The sequence below is a fragment of the Macadamia integrifolia genome, chromosome 5, assembly GCF_013358625.1.
Source record: "Macadamia integrifolia cultivar HAES 741 chromosome 5, SCU_Mint_v3, whole genome shotgun sequence".
Classification (NCBI taxonomy): Eukaryota; Viridiplantae; Streptophyta; class Magnoliopsida; order Proteales; family Proteaceae; genus Macadamia; species Macadamia integrifolia.
In genome coordinates, this window is record NC_056561.1 from 12,846,203 (window position 1) to 12,859,381 (window position 13,179).

Sequence of the window (13,179 nt, forward strand, 5' to 3'; positions counted from 1 at the left end):
AATAGTGCAGGATCAACCTGAAGGACCTCAAAATTACGGTTACGAGCTGGTGGTGGGGGAGGGGGTGGGGCATGGACACTCACACTCTAGGACCTCCTTAATAGAATCTCAGGCTCTTTATGTCACAACCTCCTCCTCTTCTTCTGTGGCTCACGGTCTTCTGTAGCCTATCGTTTTGAATTAGCTCCCCTAACCCTTTGCACAAATCTATCCTCATCAATCCTAAGCTGGGTTTTGCTCGCTGCCTTTACCCTCCTCATTTCTTCCACCTTTGCTGCTTTTTGTGCATCATCCAAGTCAGGTTCATCATTGTTATAATCTTGCTCCCCTAACTCTGACAACCTCTCTAAACATGCTTCATCGAATTCTTCCTTGATTGCTGATGCAGTTGGGCGATGGGTTTAGAAGCTATATCTTTGATTTGGTTCCTTATTTACTTTCATTTTTTAGACTTAGAATTAGTTTGGCAGATTTTTATTTGAATGAGATTTTATTTCAGTTTCTATATAGGTTAGTTTCTCTTTTTAATTAGCTACCAATTTTATTCTTTGAATTTTCTTATATAGCCATGTAATACTCTAGTGAAGAGTTCAGTTTTTTATGAAGAATTGAATGAATTTGAGAAAATATGTTTAGGTTGGAAACGATGGCTGTCATGGGTGGTCTCCTTCTTTGATTTCTGAACTTCCTCTTCTCTCTTTATCTCTTCTATATTCTTCTCCCTTCCCCATCGATCTGTTACAACTTTCTCTTTTCTGTTTAGCCTTTGTGAGAGAGTGATTTAAGAGTGCGTGGAAGAGTGATTGAAGATCCAAGACCAGCCACCAGGTTCAGGTTGAAGTGCAGCCACAGGTCCCAAGATCGATCACCATTATCAGGGTTTGAGCTACAATCGACTTTGGTCAGAACTCTCCAACCAGTCAGCCAAAACTCAAGCCCTTTGGAGGGTTTCTTAAGGACCACTAGGGGGGCCCTTCGCCAGAATTGGAGGGCCATCCAAGGCCTGCTGAAGCAACCGCAGGAAATTTCCTTCCTGCGTGTGAAATGTCCAGATCTGGTTCAAGTCCTTCGATCTCCCTTGTTGCAGATTACTCCAAGTTGAACCTAGTGTTTTGAAAGAGCAGGCTGTGGTGAGTCTATTCCTGGAACATCAGACCCCACCGAGAAGTATTAAAGGAGTTTGCTACTTTCGTTTCCTGGTTCTACCGCCCGTGTTGGATGTCGTAAGGTTGAAGGCAACCTCTTAAAGTGAGTTTTCTTAATTTTTCCCTTATTTCGTAAAGTGCCTCTCTCTTCTTCTATTATCTTCTATAGTCCCTATCTCTATTTCTAATTCCAGAATACCCCTCACCTTCCACTTTTCTATTCCAGTTTGACCCTATTATTTATTTTCCTCTCTTTTAAGTGCTTGAGTGTTTTCTGAAATTACAAGATTGCCACTCAACCTTTAAATTGAGATATTTTGTCATCCTTGTGGGCCCTAAGCGATCCGATTTCAGTCTTTGGAACCTGGATCCGCATCAACTGCCCTATTCTACTTCCCTCCTCTTCGATGCTCTAACATATTCCTCCTTATTTCATTTGAAACATTATGGCAGCCCAACACACTTCTGTCCCCACTAACTAGATGCCACTTTAGTCTTGTGGCCCCACCTCCCTTAATTTTCTTATGACAATAATTGCATTCGGATTTCCTTTTATCAGCTGTAAGAGGTATCTCATGAAGCCATGCAATGTCCCCACCTATGTCTACCATTATGCAATCTTGCGATTGTCATCCACACATCAAATATGGCTCCTAAAAACAACTAAAGATTATTATAAATTTCCCTTAAGCATGATATTTTTATTTCTCGAACCGAGAGATCCATGAATCGGGATCCTGATGCATATAGATACAAATGGTCCAATAGGAGCAGGAATTTCCAGAAACATTTGGAACATTTCATTCTGAGCAGAAGAGCCATTTTCAAGTATTTTTCGTACTTATTTTCAATTTTGTAGACATTTAAGCAAATATTTAACTAATTTTTGAGAAAAAAAATTGACATAGGCTACATTTGGTAGTCGTCCATTCTATGAGAATAAAAAAAATGGAATAAGGCGTTTGGTGTCAATTTGGTGTTTTTTGGGAAAAAAAAAAAACACTAGAAACGCAAAATGATGGAACGACGAAACCTTGTTCCGTCGTTTCGATTTCGCTCCAAATACCAAAAAAGTGTACAACTAGGGTAATCGTTTCTGAAACAAGTTCACCAAACACCATCTTTTTTTTTTGTTTTGAAACGGCATTTTGATACAGTAATCGAAAATTATTTTTTTGACACAAAACGTCGTTTCTGGAACTGAATGACTATCAAACGCAGCCATAGTCTGGCCGAAAATCGGCCAACTTTGTCCAACGTATATTAAATTGAAAATTAAACATTAAATATTTGCCCTATTTTTTCACATATATGTTGTAGGAAAGTGTATTTTTTAAATAAAAAGATAATTTAACATAAAAAAACGTCACTATGGCTGTGTAGATCGGGTCATTGTAACTAACATATAAAAATTTGAAAAAGCATTCTACTATGTATACAAGTACATTGTACAAAAAAAATGAATTTTGGGGAAAATGGGGTTTACCTTGTTGCGTAAAGCACTCTTCCTTAGGACTTAGGTAGATCTCTGATTTAGGAAGAAATTTGAATGTTTTGTCTTCAGTCCACAGTTTCCCAAGTGAAAGAGTTGAAAGTTGGGAGATGATACGGTCGAATTGGCCACCCAGTATGGCAAGAACATGTGGCATCCAAGGGAATGACACGTACCGCCCAATTGATAGAGGCCGCAAGGTTTCAAACTACGTGAGGAGAAGATACCCGGATAGGGAATATTCCCCATGAGGGGAATAGGTCGTATCCGAGTAGGACTCGGGAAGGGAGAAGGCGTATCCGAGGGGGACTCCCTAAACCCTAGACCCTAAACCCTATAAGAGGGAACCCAAAAGGAGAGAAGAGGTAAGTTGGCACACACACACCATTACTCTAACAAAAAAACTATTCTGTTGGTCTCTAACTTGGGCGTTGGAGGACTAATCCCGGAGACACCTCCGAGCCTCTGCCTTCTGTGCTTGTGCAGGATCGACGCTCAGCCTTATACAGATTTTCGGCAGCAACAGATTAGCGCCGTCTGTGGGAATGACAAAATAATGGTGGGGAAAACCTACAATCGTAAGAAAATAAGAGCAGTGTCGAGCGTGAATATGAGCGAGGGAGAGCCTTTAGAACCTCTCCCCCCCTCAGCGGACATCGGCAAGGAACGAGGAAACAATAGGGAAGGCGCTGCGAGGGACCAACGCTTGGCCTGATATTCAGTGCACACAGACAGCAATCCCCCACCCCTTTATAGGGCGTAAGAATATGTGATTAAGGAGCAGTTCGACGCCCTTTAGGAGAAGTACGACTGAATGGCCGAGATAATGAAGGAGGTCTCCAAGGCCGTCTCTCAGAAGACTAGTGGAGTAGCATGAGGCTCCCATGTCCAGCCAGAGCGAGTTCCAGACGAGAACCAGAGTAGCTCAGGGTCAATAAGATCCTGCCGGAATCCTTGGAACCAAACAACAAGGGAAAGCCCCGCACCCAAAGAAAGGATGCTGCGCGCCACAGGAGCTAGGCACGAAGAACTACGCCAAGAAGATGGTCGGAGACATGAAGACCTAGGGTTGAAGCAGATGATTCAAGACCTAAAGGATAAAATCCGGAAGGTAGCAGAAAACCAGATAGGAACTCGCGATCCGGACCTCACTAATGACACGGCTTTAGCTGACGAGGTTATGAGGGAACCGCTCCCAGTCGGATTTCATTTGCTTAAGTATGACACCTACGACGGGTCGGGGGACCCCGTCGATCATCTTGAAGGATTCAAGGTCGTGATGCAATTACACCGGGTCTCAAAAAACATCATGTGTCGCGCCTTGCCTTTGACGTTCAGAGGAGCGGCAAGGCTGTGGTACAACCGCTTGCTGACGAAATTGAATCACAGCTTCAGTGCTTTGAGTTACTTCTTCGTGAAGGAATTCTCCAGCAGCCAACCCCTTCACAAGACCACATTAAACCTGACTAACGTTAAACAGCAGGAGGGAGAGTCGTTGCGAAGTTACATGAAGCGCTTCCAGCAGGAGAAGATCACGATCAGAGGTCTGGACCCGAAAGAAGAATTCACGGCCCTGTTGGGAGGCGTCAAAGACAAAGAGCTAAAAAGGTCTTTGGCAAAGCACACACCGCGGAACCTAGCAGAGTTAAGGGCTCGGTGCGATAAGTACATTCAGATAAGAGAAACCCTCCAGGCTGACGAAGAAGCTGAGGGGAAGGCGGGGAGGAAAAGGACCTCAAGAGATGATAAGCCTTCTGAAGGCAAAAGACAAAAGTCTGGACGTGATTGAGCACCCAGTCCGCTAAAGAAGTTTGAAAGGTATGCACCCTTGAACCGGAAACGAATGGACATGCTGATGCAGATAAGACTCCCTAGATGCTAGAGCCATGAAGTGGCCGGGGAAGATGGGACGGCATCCTGAGCGGCGCAACATGGATAGATATTGCCACTTCCACAGAGACCACGGCCACGACACCGAAGATTGTTGGCACCTGAAGGGGGAAATAGAACGAATGATCCAAAGAGGATATCTGGGCCGATTTGTAGACCGCGAGAAGGAAGACGCCCAAGACGGCAATGACAGCAGGGACAACCGCCAAAGTGATGGTAGAAGCCGCTGTGAAAGAAAGGGGCCAGCCCGCAGAGGGAATCAGGACGACAAAGGGACCGAACACTCGGGGAGGCTGACCATCGCCCCCAGGATGATTATAAAAGCCAACTAGGGTTATAACAACTATCAGTGGAGGCTTGGCTTTCGGAGAAAGTTCCGTCTCGGCCAAGAAGGCGAAGGCCTATGCGAGAAGCGTACATGTGACCGAATGGTCAAACAAGAAGGCAAAGATGGGGATGGTTATCTCCTTTTCGGATGATTATCTAAAAGGGGTGCAGATGCCACATGACGACGCCCTAGTAGTCACCATGACCCTAGCCGATTACAGAGTAAAAAGGATCTTGGTGGATAACTGCAACTCAGTTGATATCCTATTCCTAGAAGCTTTCTAGAAGATGGGCCTAGATAGAGAAAAGTTAAAGATCGAACACCCGTTGCAAGGGTTCTCGGGCACCCCGGTCAAAGTAGAAGGGTCGATCGAGTTGCCAGTATGGGTTGGCACCGGAGACCACCAAGTAATAGTCATAATCAACTTCCTGGTACTGGACATCACTTCGACGTACAACGCCATACTGGGGAGGGTCGGCTTAAACCTCCTAAAGGCCGTCGTCTCCACACCGCACCTTACGATGAAGTTTCTAACCAAGAACGGAGTCAGCGAGTGTCGAGGTGACCAGGAGGCATCCCGAAAGTGCTACGCCACTACCTTATGGGGAAAAGAAAAGGCAGGCAAAATGCTGCCAATAGAAGATCTGTGCAATGACACCAATTATCAGAGGGGGGAACCAGCGGAAGAGCTGATACAAGTTGATGCCGAAGAAGGGGATAGTATTCGCAATTCCAAGTTGGGACCTCAATGCCAAGACAACGAGAAAAGCTCATCTCGTTCCTCCGAGACAACTCTGATGTCTTCGCTTGGTCAGCCTCGGATATGCCAGGAATAACCCGAAAGGTAATGGAGCATCGTCTGAGTGTCGACCCGACCAAGAAACCAGTACAGCAGAAGAAGAGGACCTTCGCCCCCGAGAGGCAGTAGAAGATAGATGAGGAGATAGAGAAGTTGCTAAAGGCCAGGTTCATACGCGAAATCCAATACCCCAATTGGATATCCAACGTGGTTATGGTCCCGAAGGCAAACGGGAAGTGGAGGATTTGCATCGACTTCGCAGATTTAAACAAGGCCTGCCCAAAGGATAGCTACCCCCTACCGAAGATGGACCTTCTCATCGATGCCACTTCAGGACATGAGGCGTTGAGCTTCATGGATGCGTACTCGGGGTACAATCAGATCTAGATGTGTGAGGCCGATGTTTCGAAGACGTCCTTCGTAACCGAGGGGGGGTTGTACTGCTATGATGTAATGCCCTTGGAGCTGAAAAACGCAGGGGCCACTTACTAGAGGTTGGTGAATAAGATCTTCAAGGGAATGATCGGTAAGACTATGGAGGTGTATGTGGATGACATGCTTGTGAAAAGCCTGAAGGAGGAACACCACATTCGAGACTTAGAGAAGGCATTCCAAGTACTGAGGGAATACGGCATAAAGTTGAACCCGACGAAGTGTGCATTCGGAGTAGCATCGGGAAAGTTCCTCGGCTTCATCGTTTCGGAGAGGGGGATTGAAGCCAACCAGATGAAAATACAGGCCATTCGAGATATGAGGTCGCCACAGAATGTGAAGCAAGTCCAGGAGCTGACAGGCAGAGTTGTCGCCCGAGGATGCTTTATGTCTCAGTCAGCTAACAAGTGCCTTCCTTTCTTCAAAGCCTTGAAGGGATCCAAAAAGTTCGAATGGACGGAGGAATGCTAGAAGTCCTTTGAATAGCTGAAGGAGTACTTGGCGATGCCCCCGCTACTGATGAAGCCAAACACCGGGGATACCTTGCAGTTATACCTAGCTGTATCGCCAGTGGCGGTAAGCGCGGTATTGATAAAGGAAGAAGGAAGACAACAGAGGCCAATATATTACGTTAGCCGAACCATTTTGGATGCTGAGACAAGATACAGGAAGAAGGAGAAAGTGGCATACGCCCTGGTAATAGCGGCAAGAAAGCTGAGGCCCTATTTTCAATCACACACGGTGTGCGTGCTCACAGACCAACCCTTGAAGAAGATACTACAGAGGCCGGATATGTCCGGCCACTTGGTAAACTGGGCCATAGAGCTGGGAGAATTCGATATCCAGTACAAACCGATAACTGCGATAAAACCACAGGCCCTAGTAGACTTCACAGCCGAGACAATGCTCTCAGATGAACCCCGAGAGTTTTTCGAGGCTCGGGCAGAAAGGACTTGGACATTGTATATAGATGGTGCATCCAACACCACAGGAAGCGGCGCAGGGATCATTCTTGTCAGCCCCGAAGGATTCAAAATTGAGTATACCCTACGGTTTGATTTCGATGCCTCCAACAATGAAGCTGAGTATAAAGCACTAATAGTCGGAATTAATCTGGCGTGGGCTTTGATGGTACAGGAGTTAGTGGTGCACAGTGACTCAACTCGTGGTGTGACAGGTGAATGGAGACTATGAAGCCAAGGAACAGAGGATGGCCGAGTACTTAAAGACGATGTGAGAGAAAGCAACAGCCTTCAAGGAATTCGAGATAAGGCAGGTGCCGCGGGTGGAGAATGCCAGCGTAGACGCACTGTCACAGCTGTTCACCTCTGACTTCACGGACCTTGGACGATCGGTGTATTTTGAAGTGTTACCCCAACCAAGCACCGAAAGACCCCAAGAGGTGTTACCCGTTGGCAACAATGGCCCCAGATGGATGGATGCCATAATCAGGTACTTGAAGGAAGGAGTACTCCCTAAAGATATGGACGAGGTAAGGAAGGTATGAATGTGGTCAGCATGCTACCTGCTGAAGGACGAGACACTGTACAAGATAGGGTTCACCACACCCTACCTCAAATGCTTGAACCTTGTCGACGCCGAGTATGCACTCCGAGAAGTACACGAAGGGATATGTGGACAACATCTGGGAGCTCGGGCCTATACATGAAGGGATATGTGGCCAACATCTGGGAGCTCGGGCCTTAGCCCACAAAGTGCTGAGTCAGGGCCTATTCTGGCCGACCATGAGGAAGGATGCGGAAGAGTTCGTCAGGAAGTGCATTAAGTGTCAGATGTTTGCCCCCATCCCCTCTCGGCATGCTACAGAGCTTTCCTCCCTGTCAAGCCTGATACCATTTGCCATGTGGGGAACGGACATTCTGGGCCCGTTCCCCTTAGCCACGAGGCAAAGAAAGTTTGTTGTGGTGGCGGTAGACTACTTCACGAAGTGGGCAGAAGCCGAAGCATTGGCTACGATATCCAAAAGGTATATAAGGAACTTCTTCGAGAGGGTGGTGGTCTATCGATTCAGGATCCCCCGGGTGGTGGTAACCGACAATGGCACTCGGTTCGCTAATCCAACTTTTGACTCGTTTTGTGAAGCCCTTGGCATCAACCACAGGAAAACATCCGTCAGTTACCCATCGACCGACGGGTTGATGGAGGTAACCAATCATACCTTACTTCAAGGAATAAAGAAAAGGCTAGACGAGGCCAAGGGGCTATGGGCAGAAGAGCTACACAGCATCCTTTGGGCTTACCGCATGATTGAAAGGTCCGCCACCGGTGAAACACCCTTCATTTTAACTTACGGCACCGAAGCTGTGCTCCTGGTGGAGGTAGGAGCCATGACCCATCAGGTTCAGTACTACAATGAAGAAGAAAACGATAAAGGGCTTCGAGCTAATTTAGATCTCTTGAATGAAGTTTGAGATGCCTCTCAAGTAAGAATCACCGCCCACTAGCAAAAGATTACGAGGCATTACAACTCTAAAGTCCGAAGAAATGAGTTCAAAATAGGAGACCTCGTCCTCAGAAGGGCGGAGATATCAGACCAGAAGCATCAAGGGAAGTTGGCTCCAAATTGGGAAGGACCTTACAGAGTCACCAGGATAATACGACTAGGGTCCTACCACCTAGAGACTATGGGGGGAGATAGGGTACCCCGATCATGAAACTCGAAGAACTTGAGGAAATTCTACCAGTAGCTATAACATGCCTAGTAGTAGTAGTAGTGTACACATCTTACTTGGTTATTTTTTTATTCTTAAGCACTTTCAATTTAGAGTCATTGAGTCCTCCGCATCATACTTTTCAGAGGATTTTTCATAACAGAATATATAAGCTGGTTTACGGCAATTGTTATGAAACGTACATCCGTCGGTTGGTCTGCTCAGGCCAAGGCCAAGCAGACCTGACCAAAGGAACCAAAGGAATACCCACTGGTTGGGAGCTCGGGCAAGGCCGAGCACACCCGACCGAAGGAACACCCTCGGTCGAGGGCTCGGGCAGGGTCCCCTTCATCCTCCGATCATAAGGGAAACACCTGTGGATGGGGCTGAAGAAAAACACCCCTCAAGAGATGCGTGGGAGCTTCAACCTTTATGCTCCCACTATCGGACCGGCAACTCACCAGGACCGATCCTTGTAGTGAAGGTTGGCTACCACTTAGTCACTTACACAAGAGCTTCGGCCTTCATACCCCTACCTGTGGGCTAAAGACCTGTGATAGCCCTTCGGGCTCAAAATTAATTGTCGGGATTGCCAAAAAAAAAAAAAAAAAGAGTACAAGGAAATCTAAAGGAAGAAGGAGGGTATTTCATTCATTCAAGAGGCCCGAAGGCCAAAGTTACAAAAAAATCCTAAAGGCCGAAATTGCAAAAGCCTGAAGGCCGAAGTTACAAAGATGCCTTGAGGCCAAAGTAAAAAAGAGAAGAAAAGAGCCTCATGGAGCTTCTACTATGGGGCAGTCTCATCCCCAGCAGGGTCGGCCACGTCTCTGTCGAAGTCTCCTCGCCCAGGAGTCAGAGGGACCTCGCGAGATAGCTAGACCCCCTCTCCCTCACTACCGCTGTCTTTGTCGTCTATGACCTCAGTGGCGGCTAGAGCTACGTCGGCGTCCTCCTCGAAGATGAGGCCACTTCCCTTGAAGGATAGCTCGGGGTGATGTTCAAGTACCCAGTCTCGAACATCGGTAGCACCCATGATAAAACCGGGCGCGATGGCACGCTTGACCACTTGTCGAAAGTCATCAGAAGACTTGTAGCCCTCGACAGCTTGGGCTTCGGCTTCCTACAGCCTTGCAGCCATCTATGCCTCCAACTCCTTGAGCTTCCGTTCACACTCCTGTTGGGTGCGCAGGAGGTCGGCCTCCAGATGCTCTACTTTCTTAAGGACGGTACGCTCCTTGTCTAGGGCCAACTTCTCGTGCTCGGACACCTCGAGGTCCCTGGCTAGGGCCTAGGCTCGGATGGTCAACTGGCTCACCTGGTTCTGAGCCTGAAAGAAATCAATAGATAGAAAAAAATTTTGTAACGAGAAAAGGAAAAATTCAAGGCCGAATGCCGAAGATTACCGCTACCATGAACACGCAGGTGCTGGTGACCATGGCCTTGGTCCCCTGGCTTTGGGCCTCGATTGCATCTCCTGGGAGGCTCCCCTTCTACGCGAGCTCTCGGGTAACTAGCCGGATGGAAAGTGTCTCGCCCTCCTTGATGGACCACATAGGGACGAATCCTACTTCGGCTCTCGAATGACTAGCCCTCGGGCTTCGGAAGTCAGCACCGGGGGAGGAGGCCTGGGGAGGGGATGTGCCGGAGTTAGGGGCCTCTAACGCCTGGACGGCCTCGGCTCTGGGTTTCTTCTTCGGGAAGGCATCGGAAGTTGAAGCCCCCTTCTCTTACCTTTCCTCTGCTGCCTCTGCTGGGCGTGTTGGGCCCTGGCTTCCTTCAGCTTGGCCTGTCTCTCAGCCACGGCCGCCCTGGCTTCTGCTCTCGAAAGTTGCACTGCTATAAGGATGGTCAAGATCAGTACGAGAAAGTAAAATCTGAAGCAAAAATAGTCTGGCAGACCTAGGACACATGGGCTAAGCCCAAACAGGAATAGAAAGGCATCCGATTGGAGGCTACCGGACTTGATAGGCCGACTGAGTGTCTTGTCCTTAGCCATCGAAAGTGACTCTGCATCTGTCCCGAAGAGGGTAGGTGCATAGTTCACGTCCTTCAGATCTGGGATGTCTCATGTATTACCGAAGGGGAACCCCTAGGACGCCCTCACAAAAAAGTATTTCAACTTCCAACCATGTATTGAGGTCGGATATCGGTTCAGAAACTAGAGGTCTTTTCTAAGGCAGAAATAGTACCAGCCTTAGTCCCCCTTGCTGGAACCAAGGGACATACAGTTAAAGAAGAGAGGAAGGGAGAGGGGTCTCCCCATCCAAGAGAAGACAATGAAACTGAAGACTTGCCGCCACCCGTTCGGGGTCAACTGGGCTAGGCAGATGCCGTAGTGTCGAAACACTTGGCTGAAGAAGGGGTGAAGAGGGAGTCGAAGCCCGGCCTTAAAAGCATCCTGATAGAAGCAAAGCTCCTCAGGGTTTCGGTAGCTTGCTCTATCTTCGGGCCGAGGTATTTGAAGGAGGAACTCATCTCGGATACTGTATGAAGCACGGAGCTCTACTAGCTCTTCTTCGGTTATGGTGGACACTATATTCCTAGCCTCGACCTCGAGGGACTCGTTTTCATGGGCCCTGGACTTAAGAAGCCCCTCCCTAATGCCTCCACCACTCATGTTACTGGCGGTAGAGGATGAGGAAGCATCCGAAGAAGTGGATGTGGAGGACGAGTCCGAGGACATCCCTCGGACCTGATCGGGGCTCCGATGCCTAGAAACGGCATCCTCGGAGGACGAGGAGCTACTACCTAAAGAGCTAGACATAACTTACTTCTCAATGACTCTGGCCGAACCGAGGATCAGAGGATAGTTAAAGACGAAGGACGAAGGGTCAGAGAAATGAGTAGAAGGTGACACAATGAGAGAAAGTGACACATTTGTAGGCAAAGGTGTGTCGATATGACTCCCAGCCTCATTAAATGCAGTACACATCATCTATGTGAGATTCCCGAAGTACACTCGAGCAAAGAACATGAGCGAAGTACCGCACCTCGGACTCAACCTCGGTTGGGAGCTCAGGCCAAGGCTGAGCAAACCTGACCGAAGGTCGAAACCTCGGTTGGGGGATCAGGCCAAAGCTGAGCAGACTTGACTGAAGCTCAAAACCTTGGTTGGGACTCAGGCCAAGGCCGAGCAGTCCTGACCGAAGGTCAAAACCTCGGTTGGGGGCTCAGGCCAAGGCCGAGCAGACTTGACCGAAGGTCAAAACCTCTGTTGGGGCTCAGGCCAAGACCGAGCAGACCTGATCGAAGGTCAAAACCTCGGTTGGGGCTCAGGCCAAGGCCGAGCAGTACTGACCGAAGGTCAAAACCTCGGTTGGGGCTCAAGCCCAGGCCGAGCAGAGCTGACCAAAGGTCAAAACCTCGGTTGGGGGCTCAGGCCAAGGCCGAGTAGACCTGACCGAAGGTCAAAAACCTCGGTTGGGGGCTCAAGCCAAGGCCGAGCAGACCTGACCAAAGGTCTTGGTTTCAAGATGAAGGCCGAAACCGAAGGCCGAAGGGGTACACGAAGGAGAAAGTAGTTACTCCCACTGAAAGAGCCTCCTAGTGGAAGTAAGGGGGCTGCTGATATGGCCGAATTGGCCACCTATTATGGCAAGAACACGTGGCATCTAAGGGAAGGACACATACCGCCCAACCGATAGAGGCCGCAAGGTTTCAGACTATGTGAGGAGAAGATACCCGGATAGGGAATATTCCCCACGAAGGGAATAGGACGTATCCGAGTAGGACTCGGGAAGGGGGAAGGCGTATCCGAGGGGGACTCCCTAAACCCTAGACCCTAAACCCTAAACCCTATAAGAGGGAACCTAAAAGGAGAGAAGAGGTAAGTCGGCACACACACACCATTACTCTAACAAAAAAACTGTTCTGCCGGTCTCTAACTTGGGCGTTGGAGAACTAATCCCGGAGACACCTCCGGGCCTTTGCCTTCTGTGCTTGTGCAGGATCGGCACTCAACCTCATACAGATTTTCAGCAGCAACAGGAGATATAGCTCGAAATGGACTTGTTTCGAGGGGAAACAAGTCTTTTTTATAGGCAACCTGGTTGAACCAGTCAATTTCTAGGAAATTTTGGTTGATGTGGTTGAAATGTTTCGATACTGGTTGATACCAGTCAAAACCTGGGATTTTTTAAATGTCCCATGTAATTTCGTCACGAGCATGCTCGAAATGGATAACACGATAGGGGAATATCCCCATCGTGTGCTTAGTTAGTTAGTTGCTTTATGTTTGTTTCCTAGTTGGAATCCTACTACAGCTAGGACTAACTAGGGAAGCTTCTAGTTTGTAACTGATTTCTATTCTATTTATATACATGAGAGGAGGGCATGCCAATCTATTGGTTCTGGTTGTCTTTGGCAGTCGGGTTTTTCTCTCTTCTCTCCATCTTCTTCTTCTTCTTCTCCCTTATACTCCA

At 48.1% G+C, this 13,179-nt stretch overlaps 1 protein-coding gene across 2 annotated transcripts in view; it reads left to right on the forward strand.

The window, feature by feature from the left end:
* Positions 1-13,179, forward strand: part of LOC122079338 (helicase-like transcription factor CHR28) — a 66,424-nt gene that overhangs the window by 40,973 nt on the left and 12,272 nt on the right. The gene's annotated exons all lie outside the window — the stretch shown is intronic.